Raw genomic sequence first — 13,010 nt, forward strand, 5'->3', positions numbered from 1 at the left:
GAGAAGGATATGTTTTATTTGGACCCTATTGTAAGTCTTCAAGTGATATACTATAGACGTTATATCGACAATCTCATTGTGTTTTGGAAAGGCTCCAAGGATGATTTGACACTGGTATGGAGCAAACACAATGCAACGTCACATCCAGTAAAATTTACCTTTACTATTGATGAGAATCAAATTAATTACTTGGATGTTAGTATTCACAATAGGGATTGCCAGCTGAATACGTCTCTATTTGTCAAACCCACGGATAGAAATACTTTACTAAATTATCACAGCTTCCATCCGTTAGCATTACGTAAAGGATTGCCGTATTCCCAGTTCATGCGTGTGCGGCGCATTACCTCGGTTCCCATAGAAACCAATATTGCTCTTGATGACATGCTTAAGAAATTTGCACAGAGAGGCTATCCAGTTAGGGAGCTGCAGCAATCTAAGGAGGCTGTTTTGAAAAAATCTAGAGAAGAGATTTTGTCCTCTAGGAATAATGCAACTACAACAGTGAATATATTACCGTGGGTTAGTAAATTTTCTACCTGTTCTAGACGTACGGTTAAAAAAGCTAAACAATTATGGCCAATTTTTCAATCTGAGCCAGCTTTGAAGTGTCTATCTGACACTAGTTTATGTCAGGTCCGGGTGTTTTTGTGAATCCGTTAACCCGGAACCAACCACAGGTGTAGGTGCTGGGCTATGAAGAAAGCAGGGAGGACGAAGAAAGTTCCGATTCATATATTTATTCAAAATAATAATTCAGTAAAGGGTTAACTGACAAGTTGTTAATCATCATATTATACTGAAGTATTGCAGGAATAATATGCAAGAGAAAACTCAAAAATAAATAAAAGAAATGTTCATGGAAACATATGCAAAACAAGCTGATGAATAAATGTTGGATTGTCCAAATATAAACAAGCTTTGATGCAGAACTGCAGAATGTGATTAACTGGATAATGCAGACATGAAGAGATAACTGTAAGGATTTGCAATGGAGTTTTGAGAGTTAACTGAGAGACTGTGAAGAATTATCCTTGTTATGACAACATAGCAAATATAAACAAACTTTGATGCTGAACTGTAGAATGTTATTAACTGGATAATGCAGACATGAAGAGATAACTGTAAGAATTAGCAATGGAGCTTTGAGAGTTAACTGAGAGACTGTGATGAATTATCCTTGTAATGACAACATAGCAAAAAGTACTGAATTGGGTTACTTGCGGGTTCCGGAGATCACTGTGAAACTGTAGTAGAAGACAAGGTGATGAATGGGTTAAATGCAGAGTTGAACAAACGAACAGCTGAGAGAAATGAGATCCTGCAGACTTTGTAGGATAGGCAGACTGACAAGGTAACGTCATGCAGGACACTGGGAATCCAAGTATTTCCAATAGGTGTGCAATTGACTGATAGCACAATGGAGAGCCGGTAGATCTTTGGCAGTGAAGGCTGCAAACGGACCTCTGGGAACGGAGGCGATATCTGGACCACGGGAATCACACAGGAATGCACGGAGAGAGTTCAGAGCTAGAGCACAGCTTTGATACAACAAAGCACTGGCCCAGAGTAACATAATCCCAGCCTACTTAAAGGCAGCACAAGCACGGGATTGGCTTACACCTGCCCACAGGTGTTTTCACAAGTGCTCTGTATTAGCTATTTGGTCTCCAACATGGCCACCTCCTATACAGCAGACACACTGCAGTGCCTTAGGCCATTTGGTCCCCGCACTCACAGTTCCCAGACTCTGCATTACCTGTGCCATTGATCATGCCGTGTCCCCACACGGGCGCACAGCACCGCAAGCAACTGCACTGGCAATGGATGAACCCCAGAACCCGCAGAGGTGAGAGACCGGTTCGTGACAGTACCCCCTCTTCTACGGGTGGTCTCCGAACACCTTTGAACCTTGTCAGGATTTTTGGAGAAGTATTTCTGTACCAGTCTTGGAGCATGAACATCTTCAGAGAAAACCCAGGATCTCTCCTCCGGACCGTAACCCTTCCAGTCGACCAGAAACTGTAAACGTCCATATCGGGAACGTGAGTCCACAATCTCTTTAACTTCAAATTCCTCATTCTGCAAAGAGTGAACTTTAGGAGATTTGGACTGGGTAGTACGGAACTTATTGAGAATCAAAGGCTTCAGTAAAGATGTATGAAAGGCGTTAGGAATTCTCAAAGACGGTGGCAACTTGACTTTGTATGACTCAGGGTTGAGTACCTTTACAATGGGAAATGGACCAATAAACCTGAGAGCAAATTTCTTAGAAGGAACTTTGAACTTGAGATTGCGCGTAGAAATCCAAACTTGGTCTCCCACTTAGTAATTCGGTACAGCTTTACGTTTTCTATCTGCAAAAGATTTATAACGAGTGGAAGTTTTGACCAAGGACTTACGTACGCAACTCCAGATGCTAGATAGACGTTGAAGCTCTTGATCTGCTGCTGGAACCTCTAGGGCTGGCAATGGATGAAACTCTGGTGGAGAACTTCTTGGACTCTTATGTTGGGCACATTTAGGACATGCTGCTATAAACTCTTGGACATCGGCTTTGAGACGTGGCCACCAATAAGACTGTTGAATAAATTCGAGAGTCTTTAGAACCCCATGATGACCCATGAAGGAAGAGGAGTGAGCCCAGGTAAGCAGCCGTTTTCGGAGACTTGTGGCAACAAAGGTCTTGCCAGGCGGAGGAACTGGAGAGGTTCGAGTCATTAAAAAGGACGTAGGATTCACAATGGCTTGATTCGTGGTAGCATCATTTAATTTAGAAGAAGCAAAGGACCGGGAAAGGGCATCTGCCTTTTTGTTCTGAGACCCTGGACGATAGGTGAGTTTGAAATCAAATCGTGAGAAGAAAAGCGCCCATCGAGTTTGTCGTGGATTCAAACACTGAGCTGACTGCAGATACAGAAGATTCTTATGATCAGTATAAACTGTAATGCGATGTTGAGCTCCTTCTAGAAGGTATCTCCACTCCTCAAATGCCAACTTGATGGCAAGTAACTCTTGCTCACCGATTGCATAATTACGTTCTGCCGGGAGGAACTTACGGGAGAAATATCCGCAGGGATGGACCTTTTTATCTTCAAAGACTTGTGACAACACAGCTCCTACTGCTTCTGTAGATGCATGCACCTCTAGTAGAAAGGGACGATTCAAATCAGGCTGTCGAAGAATGGGGGCTGACACAAAGGCTTGCTTTAAATCAGAGAAGGCTTTGATTGCTTCAGAAGACCAGTTCGTAGGATTTGCTCCCTTGCGAGTTAGGGCTGTGATAGGAGCAGCTAACGTAGAATAATTATTAATGAATCTCCTATAGAAATTAGCAAAGCCAAGAAATCGCTGAATCCCCTTGAGAGTTGTAGGAGTGGACCAATCCCGGATAGCTCGCGTCTCTGGGATGGATAGCGGATGAATTTGTCCCCTAGGAGGGGTCTTGCCCGGAACCAGGACGACTGGGCAGTCCCATTCACGATGAGGAGGTAGAGAGTCTGCTGCTTGCTTACTGGAAACATCCGCAAGGGATTGATACACCGGAGGTAGATCGGAAAGGCTAATTGACCGAAGAGGTACAATTGCAGCTACACAGTCCTTGGTACAAGATTTACCCCATGAAAGGACTTCCATGGTTTGCCAATTGAGTTGAGGATTATGTTTCTGCAGCCAAGGTAAACCAAGTATCACATCTTGAGAGGCTTTGGGAATCACGTAGAAGGAGAGGTATTCGGAATGGAGCTCACCAACTTTCATCTTGAGACATACGGTTCGATGAGTAATTATACCATCTGGAATTCGACTTCCATCCACTGCTGTAACGGCAACTGCTGCTTCCAGAGGCATGGTTTGAACTTTAGACCGCATGACAAAGGCTGAGGAGATGAAGTTCTCGGCTGCCCCGGAATCTAGGAGAGCTGAAACTTTCACTGTAGAACTTGGAACTTCTAATTGAATAGACAAGGTCGGCTCTTTCCCAGAACGTGATTCTAGAGTAACTCCTAGCTTAACCTCTCTTGAATAAGCTAGGAGGCGAGAGTTTCCCGGTCGGAGTTTGCAGAATTTAACTAAATGTTCGGAGGACCCACAGTACATGCAGAGGTTACCCTGTCGACGACGAAGTCGTTCCTCCTCTGTGAGGCGAGAGCGCCCAATCTGCATAGGTTCTTCAGTCATTACTGGAGACTGTGATGAAGAATCTTGTCGAGGTCTAGGATGATCACGTGGACTGGATCGCTCTGCCCTGGATTTCTCTAAACATCGCTCCCTGTGACGTAGGTCAAATTTGTTACAGAGAGAAATCAATTCATCCAGTTTAATTGGCACATCCCGGATAGTTAAATCATCCTTGATTCTCTCTGAAAGTCCATTCCAAAACGCGGCGATCAGGGCCTCCTCATTCCAGTTTAACTCCGAAGACAACGTGCGAAACTGAATAATATATTGACTGACAGGACGTAAACCTTGACGTAGACGGAGAATCTCCAAGGATGCTGAGGTGGTCCTGCCTGGTTCGTCAAAGATTCTCCGGAAGGAAGATACGAACTCTTTGTAATTGGAGAGGATAGGATCACCTCTCTCCCATAATGGTGATGCCCACTCCAGAGCCTGACCGGAGAGGAGGGCAATAATATATGCAACTTTAGAACGAGCTGATGGGAAACTGGAGGACAACAGTTCGAACTGGATCTCGCATTGATTCAGGAATCCTCTGCAAAGTTTTGGGGTTCCGTCAAACTTACTCGGAGAGGGTAACTGCAAGCGGGACGTAGGTAGCGTCACAGGAGAAGCTGTAGTGGTAACTGGGACATCCAGGGTTGGAATCTGGACTTGGAACGTTTTAATAGCCGTATGAAGAGTCTCTAAACGGTCTGCCATAGTTTGCATAAACTGCACTATTTGTGTCTGTATAGACTCCTGGTTTTCCAGACGGGAAAGGATATCTGACGTAGCACCGCCTCCTGCGAATTGGTCACTTGACGGATCCATGTGGCCAGTGCTTACTGTCAGGTCCGGGTGTTTTTGTGAATCCGTTAACCCGGAACCAACCACAGGTGTAGGTGCTGGGCTATGAAGAAAGCAGGGAGGACGAAGAAAGTTCCGATTCATATATTTATTCAAAATAATAATTCAGTAAAGGGTTAACTGACAAGTTGTTAATCATCATATTATACTGAAGTATTGCAGGAATAATATGCAAGAGAAAACTCAAAAATAAATAAAAGAAATGTTCATGGAAACATATGCAAAACAAGCTGATGAATAAATGTTGGATTGTCCAAATATAAACAAGCTTTGATGCAGAACTGCAGAATGTGATTAACTGGATAATGCAGACATGAAGAGATAACTGTAAGGATTTGCAATGGAGTTTTGAGAGTTAACTGAGAGACTGTGAAGAATTATCCTTGTTATGACAACATAGCAAATATAAACAAACTTTGATGCTGAACTGTAGAATGTTATTAACTGGATAATGCAGACATGAAGAGATAACTGTAAGAATTAGCAATGGAGCTTTGAGAGTTAACTGAGAGACTGTGATGAATTATCCTTGTAATGACAACATAGCAAAAAGTACTGAATTGGGTTACTTGCGGGTTCCGGAGATCACTGTGAAACTGTAGTAGAAGACAAGGTGATGAATGGGTTAAATGCAGAGTTGAACAAACGAACAGCTGAGAGAAATGAGATCCTGCAGACTTTGTAGGATAGGCAGACTGACAAGGTAACCTCATGCAGGACACTGGGAATCCAAGTATTTCCAATAGGTGTGCAATTGACTGATAGCACAATGGAGAGCCGGTAGATCTTTGGCTGTGAAGGCTGCAAACGGACCTCTGGGAACGGAGGCGATATCTGGACCACGGGAATCACACAGGAATGCACGGAGAGAGTTCAGAGCTAGAGCACAGCTTTGATACAACAAAGCACTGGCCCAGAGTAACATAATCCCAGCCTACTTAAAGGCAGCACAAGCACGGGATTGGCTTACACCTGCCCACAGGTGTTTTCACAAGTGCTCTGTATTAGCTATTTGGTCTCCAACATGGCCACCTCCTATACAGCAGACACACTGCAGTGCCTTAGGCCATTTGGTCCCCGCACTCACAGTTCCCAGACTCTGCATTACCTGTGCCATTGATCATGCCGTGTCCCCACACGGGCGCACAGCACCGCAAGCAACCGCACTGGCAATGGATGAACCCCAGAACCCGCAGAGGTGAGAGACCGGTTCGTGACAGTTTATTACCTAGTCACACCCGAGGGAATAACATAGGTGATTTTGTAGTGAAACTAGATGTAACTAACATGACTAGGTCTAATCAGACACATTTCCTTAGACCTAAAGCAGGATGTTATAGATGTGTTGGTTGTGCCACATGTAATACCCTCATGACAGGCACAACATTTAATCATCCGCAAACTGGCTGGAAGTTACCTATTAGGCATCGCCTTACATGTACGTCAACATATGTTATATATTTGCTCACTTGTCCGTGTGGTCTTGCCTATGTGGGCAAGACCATACGACAATTTAGAGAAAGGATGGCTCTTCATAGAAGCGCTATTAAGAAAGCATTTGAGAAAGGGTCTAGCGACCAACCGTTTGCCCGTCATTGTTTAGGGGCTAAACATGGGGTGGCTAGCATTAGGGCCATCCTTATTGACCATACTCCTCCTACTTTGAGGGGTGGAAATAGGGATCTGTTGCTCCTTCAGAAAGAGTCTCGGTGGATATTCAGCCTGGGCACCCTGTCCCCTGGCGGTCTTAATGAAAATTTGGGACTTCAATGTTTTTTATGACCTTTAATCATTTATATCCTCTTGGATAGGGAATAGATCTATATGCCAATAGGAAGTAACGGTCTGTCCATACTGCCCAATATCCAACACAGCCACTGTCCTGTCCATCATATATATGAGATAAAGGCACACACATACATATTATTTGGGTTAAGTATGGTATGCCGGAGGTCGGGCTCCCGGCGACCAGCATACCGGCGCCGGGAGCCCGACCGCCGGCTTACCGACAGCGTGGCGAGCGCAAATGAGCCCCTTGCGGGCTCGCTGCGCTCGCCACACTACGGGCACGGTGGCGTGCTACGCGCGCCACTCTATTTTATGGACCCCCACGAAGGAGAATAAGTGTCGGTATACCGGCTGTCGGGATTCCGGCGCCGGTATACTGTGCGGCGGGATCCAGTCAGTCGGCATACTGAAGACCACCCCTATTATTTATATATCTGCCTGCCATATTGTGTGAAAGGGAACTCTACATGCCATAATGTGTAAAAGGGGGAATCTACCTGCCATAATGTGTAAAAGGGGGAATCTACCTGCCGTAATTTGTAAAAGGAGACTCTGCCAGTCGTTCTGTGTAAAAGGAGACTCTACCAGCCGTGCTGTGTAAAAGAGGACTCTACCAGCCGTACTGTGTAAAAGGGGACTCTACCAGCCGTACGGTGTGTAAGTGGCGCTACTGGGGGTAATTCCAAGTTGATCGCAGCAGGATTTTTGATAGCAATTGGGCAAAACCATGTGCACTGCAGGGGAGCCAGATATAACATGTGCAGAAAGAGTTAGATTTGGGTGGGTTATTTTGTTTCTGTGCAGGGTAAATACTGGCTGCTTTATTTTTACACTGCAAATTAGATTGCAGATTGAACACACCCCACCCAAATCTAACTCTCTCTGCACATGTTATATCTTCCTCCCCTGCAGTGCACATGGTTTTGCCCAATTGCTAACAAAAATCCTGCTGACTGTGTGGCATAATTTGAATAATGGAGACTACTGTGCAGCATAATATGAATTGGTATTATGTTGTGGCCACGCTTCTTCCCCATCAAGCCACACCCCTATAATGCTGTTTCTTGCACACAGCGCTAAAATGTCTAGTTACGGCACTGCTTCCCACACACAGACCTACAACTATATATATATATATATATATATATGTGTGTGTGTGTGTGTGTGTGTGTGTGTGTGTGTGTATATATGTATTGTAAAACGGGTTCTGGAAACAAGGATACTTAGGCAAGTTTTCCAGTTAAACACAGTGTATTTACTGGCATCGTACACTCATCATATATTTAGGCTTGGGCCTGTTCACATAGGTGCATAACTTAAAATAAACCAACAAACGTAAAGGTCCCAGCACTCCTGCTTATCAGTTATTCTGCTGAAGTGACCTGCAGCCATAATCTGTCATGCGTTCCTGGCACAGCCAACGTCCACGGTCCCTAGCACTAAAAAATTGCATCCTACCCACTGGCCCCTAATAGGCATCAATAGGCCCTGTGCAGTGGGTGTATGGGAGTTTTAAACCCCTCTTCTGCTTCTGACTTCCTGCTGGCTCTGGGTGAGTTGGAAAACCCAGACTTCTATTTTCAACTTGCAGCTGTGCAATCCAGAAAGCCCAGGTGCAGAATGTGCAGGTATTGTTTTCTACTCCCTTTGAGGAAGAAATATGGGCAACTGTGGTGAGACACAAGTTATCTCACCACAATATATGTGTGTGTATGTATATATATATATATATATATATTTCTCTACATAATATGTGCGTGTGTATATATGTATATATACAGGGTGATTCAAAAGTTGCAGTACACCCTTTGGTTTCAAAAACTGCGAAAATTGGAAAACTGAATACTCCAGTAAGGTACGGGTGAGGTGGGCTATCTTTTAGGGTATGTACCGAACACGGGCGCCATCTTGAAATCGTCCATCTTGAATCTAAGTTTTTTTCAAATGGAAAGGGGGTCGTGTAACAAAGGGGGGGGGGGTCATGTAGAGGGTTTGACAAAAGGGGAGAGAATTGAGGTCTTTTTGATGTCTGGAGAACGAACGTCAAGTGCTGCATTTTGGGCTCTTCACGAAGGATGTCAAAACCATTGTTGAGGTTGTCTCAGCAGTAGCACTTTTTGGCCGACCACTCCGTGACTTGTCAGCCACAGTCCCAGTTTCTCGGAATTTGGGAATTAGGCACCTGTATGTGAAATTGGAGATCTTTCTGGGTGCCAGTTGTTAAAATCTGCAGCTATGACACGGAAACTTCGTTCTCCAGACATCAAAATTACCTCAATTCTCTTCTCTTTTGTCAAAGCCATCTTCAGTTACCTGCAACAAAAAAAGTGCTGTAACTTTTGAACCATAACTGCTATTACTAATCTGTTTGCAGCAATAAATGTTTCAGCCACGTGGGGGGATTCCTTTATTTTATTAGTTATGAGTGCTGCTGCTGGAGTACTATGTCACATGCAGCCACGCTGACTGTTGTGAGGAGGGCACCGGGCGCAGTCAGTGGCGTAAGTTCGCCCCAGTCGCCCGGAGGCATGATAAAATGTTGGTGCCGCCCCCCCCTATACATATAGGAATATATATATATATATATATCAATGAAGAAGTGGTGCTCACGGGATTTGAGTGATAAAAATAAGACTCAGGACACGACGGTCTCAGATGAAAGATCTTTTAGGAGGCACCTGGGCATTAACTGGAGGAGGAGAGAGTGCCGGCACACACGCCATATGTAGATATCTGGTACTCGGGGTGAACAGTAGCAGCGTACTCACAATAGTACTTTCACAATAGTAGTATACTGTAGATACACATACCTCTTTCACTTACACACACACATGCCTATTTCACTTAAACACACACACCTCTTTCAATTACACACACAAGCACACACACATGCCTTTCACTTACACACATGCCTCTTTCACTTACACACACGCATGTCTCTTTTACTTACACTCACATGCCTCTCACATGAACCCATACACATATGCCTCTTTCACTTACACACACACACACACATGCCTCTTTCACTTACAAACACACACACACACACACACACACACACGTGCCTCTTTCACTTAAACACACATGCCTCTTTCACTTACACACATACACACATGCCTTTCACTTACACACACGCCTCCTTTCAATTAAACACTCACAATTACACATACAAACATGACTCTTTCAATTACATACACACAATTACACACACATGCAACTTTCACTTACACACACACGCCTTTCACTTACACACACACACACCCGCCTCTTCCACTTACACACACACACACACACGCATGTCTCTTTTACTTACACATGCTCGCATGCCTCTCACATAAACCCACACTCACATGCCTTTCACTTACACACATATGCATCTTTCAATTACACACACACACACACGCCTTTTTCAATTACACACACACACATAATTACACACACATGCCTCTTTCACTTAAACAGACACACACATGCCTCTTTCAGTTACACACATACAATTACACACACACACACACGCGCACACACACACACCACGCCTCATTCAATTACACACACACACACACACACACTCACATGCCTTTCACTTACACACTCATATGCCTTTCACTTACACACATGTCTCTTTCACTTACACACATGCCTCTTTCAATTACACACACACGCCTCTTTCAATTACACACAATTACACACACACACACACACATGCCTCTTTCACTTAAACAGACACGCACATGCCTCTTTCAACTACACACACACAATTACACACACCTCATTTATTCACACACACACACACACACACACACACACACACACACTAGAGATGAGCGGGTTCGGTTTCTCTGAATCCGAACCCGCCAGAACTTCATGTTTTTTTTCACGGGTCCGAGCGACTCGGATCTTCCCGCCTTGCTCGGTTAACCCGAGCGCGCCCGAACGTCATCATGACGCTGTCGGATTCTCGCGAGGCTCGGATTCTATCGCGAGACTCGGATTCTATATAAGGAGCCGCGCGTCGCCGCCATTTTCACACGTGCATTGAGATTGATAGGGAGAGGACGTGGCTGGCGTCCTCTCCGTTTAGACACTTGATTTACTAATTTTGGGGAGCATTAGGAGTACTCAGTAGTGTACAGTGCAGAGTTTTGCTGATAGTGACCAGTGACCACCACTTTTATTTATAATCCGTTCTCTGCCTGAAAAAAGCGATACACAGCACACAGTGACTCAGTCACATACCATATCTGTGTGCACTGCTCAGGCTCAGGCCAGTGTGCTGCATCATCTATATATATTATATATCTGTCTGACTGCTCAGCTCACACAGCTTATAATTGTGGGGGAGACTGGGGAGCACTACTGCAGTGCCAGTTATAGGTTATAGCAGGAGCCAGGAGTACATAATATTATATTAAAATTAAACAGTGCACACTTTTGCTGCAGGAGTGCCACTGCCAGTGTGACTAGTGACCAGTGACCTGACCACCAGTATATAATATTAGTAGTATACTATCTCTTTATCAACCAGTCTATATTAGCAGCAGACACAGTACAGTGCGGTAGTTCACGGCTGTGGCTACCTCTGTGTCGGCACTCGGCAGCCCGTCCATAATTGTATATACCAGTGACCTAACCGTGGTTTTTTTTTCTTTCTTTATACATACATACTAGTTACGAGTATACTATCTCTTTATCAACCAGTCTATATATTAGCAGCAGACACAGTACAGTGCGGTAGTTCACGGCTGTGGCTACCTCTGTGTCGGCACTCGGCAGCCCGTCCATAATTGTATATACCACCTAACCGTGGTTTTTTTTTCTTTCTTTATACATACATACTAGTTACGAGTATACTATCTCTTTATCAACCAGTCTATATATTAGCAGCAGACACAGTACAGTGCGGTAGTTCACGGCTGTGGCTACCTCTGTGTCGGCACTCGGCAGCCCGTCCATAATTGAATATACCACCTAACCGTGGTTTTTTTTTCTTTCTTTATACATACATACTAGTTACGAGTATACTATCTCTTTATCAACCAGTCTATATATTAGCAGCAGACACAGTACAGTGCGGTAGTTCACGGCTGTGGCTACCTCTGTGTCGGCACTCGGCAGCCCGTCCATAATTGTATATACCACCTAACCGTGGTTTTTTTTTCTTTCTTTATACATACATACTAGTTACGAGTATACTATCTCTTTATCAACCAGTCTATATATTAGCAGCAGACACAGTACAGTGCGGTAGTTCACGGCTGTGGCTACCTCTGTGTCGGCACTCGGCAGCCCGTCCATAATTGTATATACCACCTAACCGTGTTTTTTTTTTCTTTCTTTATACATACATACTAGTTACGAGTATACTATCTCTTTATCAACCAGTCTATATATTAGCAGCAGACACAGTACAGTGCGGTAGTTCACGGCTGTGGCTACCTCTGTGTCGGCACTCGGCAGCCCGTCCATAATTGTATATACCACCTAACCGTGGTTTTTTTTTCTTTCTTTATACATACATACTAGTTACGAGTATACTATCTCTTTATCAACCAGTCTATATATTAGCAGCAGACACAGTACAGTGCGGTAGTTCACGGCTGTGGCTACCTCTGTGTCGGCACTCGGCAGCCCGTCCATAATTGTATATACCACCTAACCGTGGTTTTTTTTTCTTTCTTTATACATACATACTAGTTACGAGTATACTATCTCTTTATCAACCAGTCTATATATTAGCAGCAGACACAGTACAGTGCGGTAGTTCACGGCTGTGGCTACCTCTGTGTCGGCACTCGGCAGCCCGTCCATAATTGTATATACCACCTAACCGTGGTTTTTTTTTCTTTCTTTATACATACATACTAGTTACGAGTATACTATCTCTTTATCAACCAGTCTATATATTAGCAGCAGACACAGTACAGTGCGGTAGTTCACGGCTGTGGCTACCTCTGTGTCGGCACTCGGCAGCCCGTCCATAATTGTATACTAGTATCCAATCCATCCATCTCCATTGTTTAATGTTTACCTGAGGTGCCTTTTAGTTGTGCCTATTAAAATATGGAGAACAAAAATGCCACTCCTAGATGGGCCCGGTGTTTGTGTCGGCCACTAGGGTCGCTAATCTTACTCACACAGCTACCTCATTGCGCCTCTTTTTTTCTTTGCGTCATGTGCTGTTTGGGGAGGGTTTT

This window comes from Pseudophryne corroboree, chromosome 4, assembly GCF_028390025.1.
Source record: "Pseudophryne corroboree isolate aPseCor3 chromosome 4, aPseCor3.hap2, whole genome shotgun sequence".
Lineage (NCBI taxonomy): Eukaryota > Metazoa > Chordata > Amphibia > Anura > Myobatrachidae > Pseudophryne > Pseudophryne corroboree.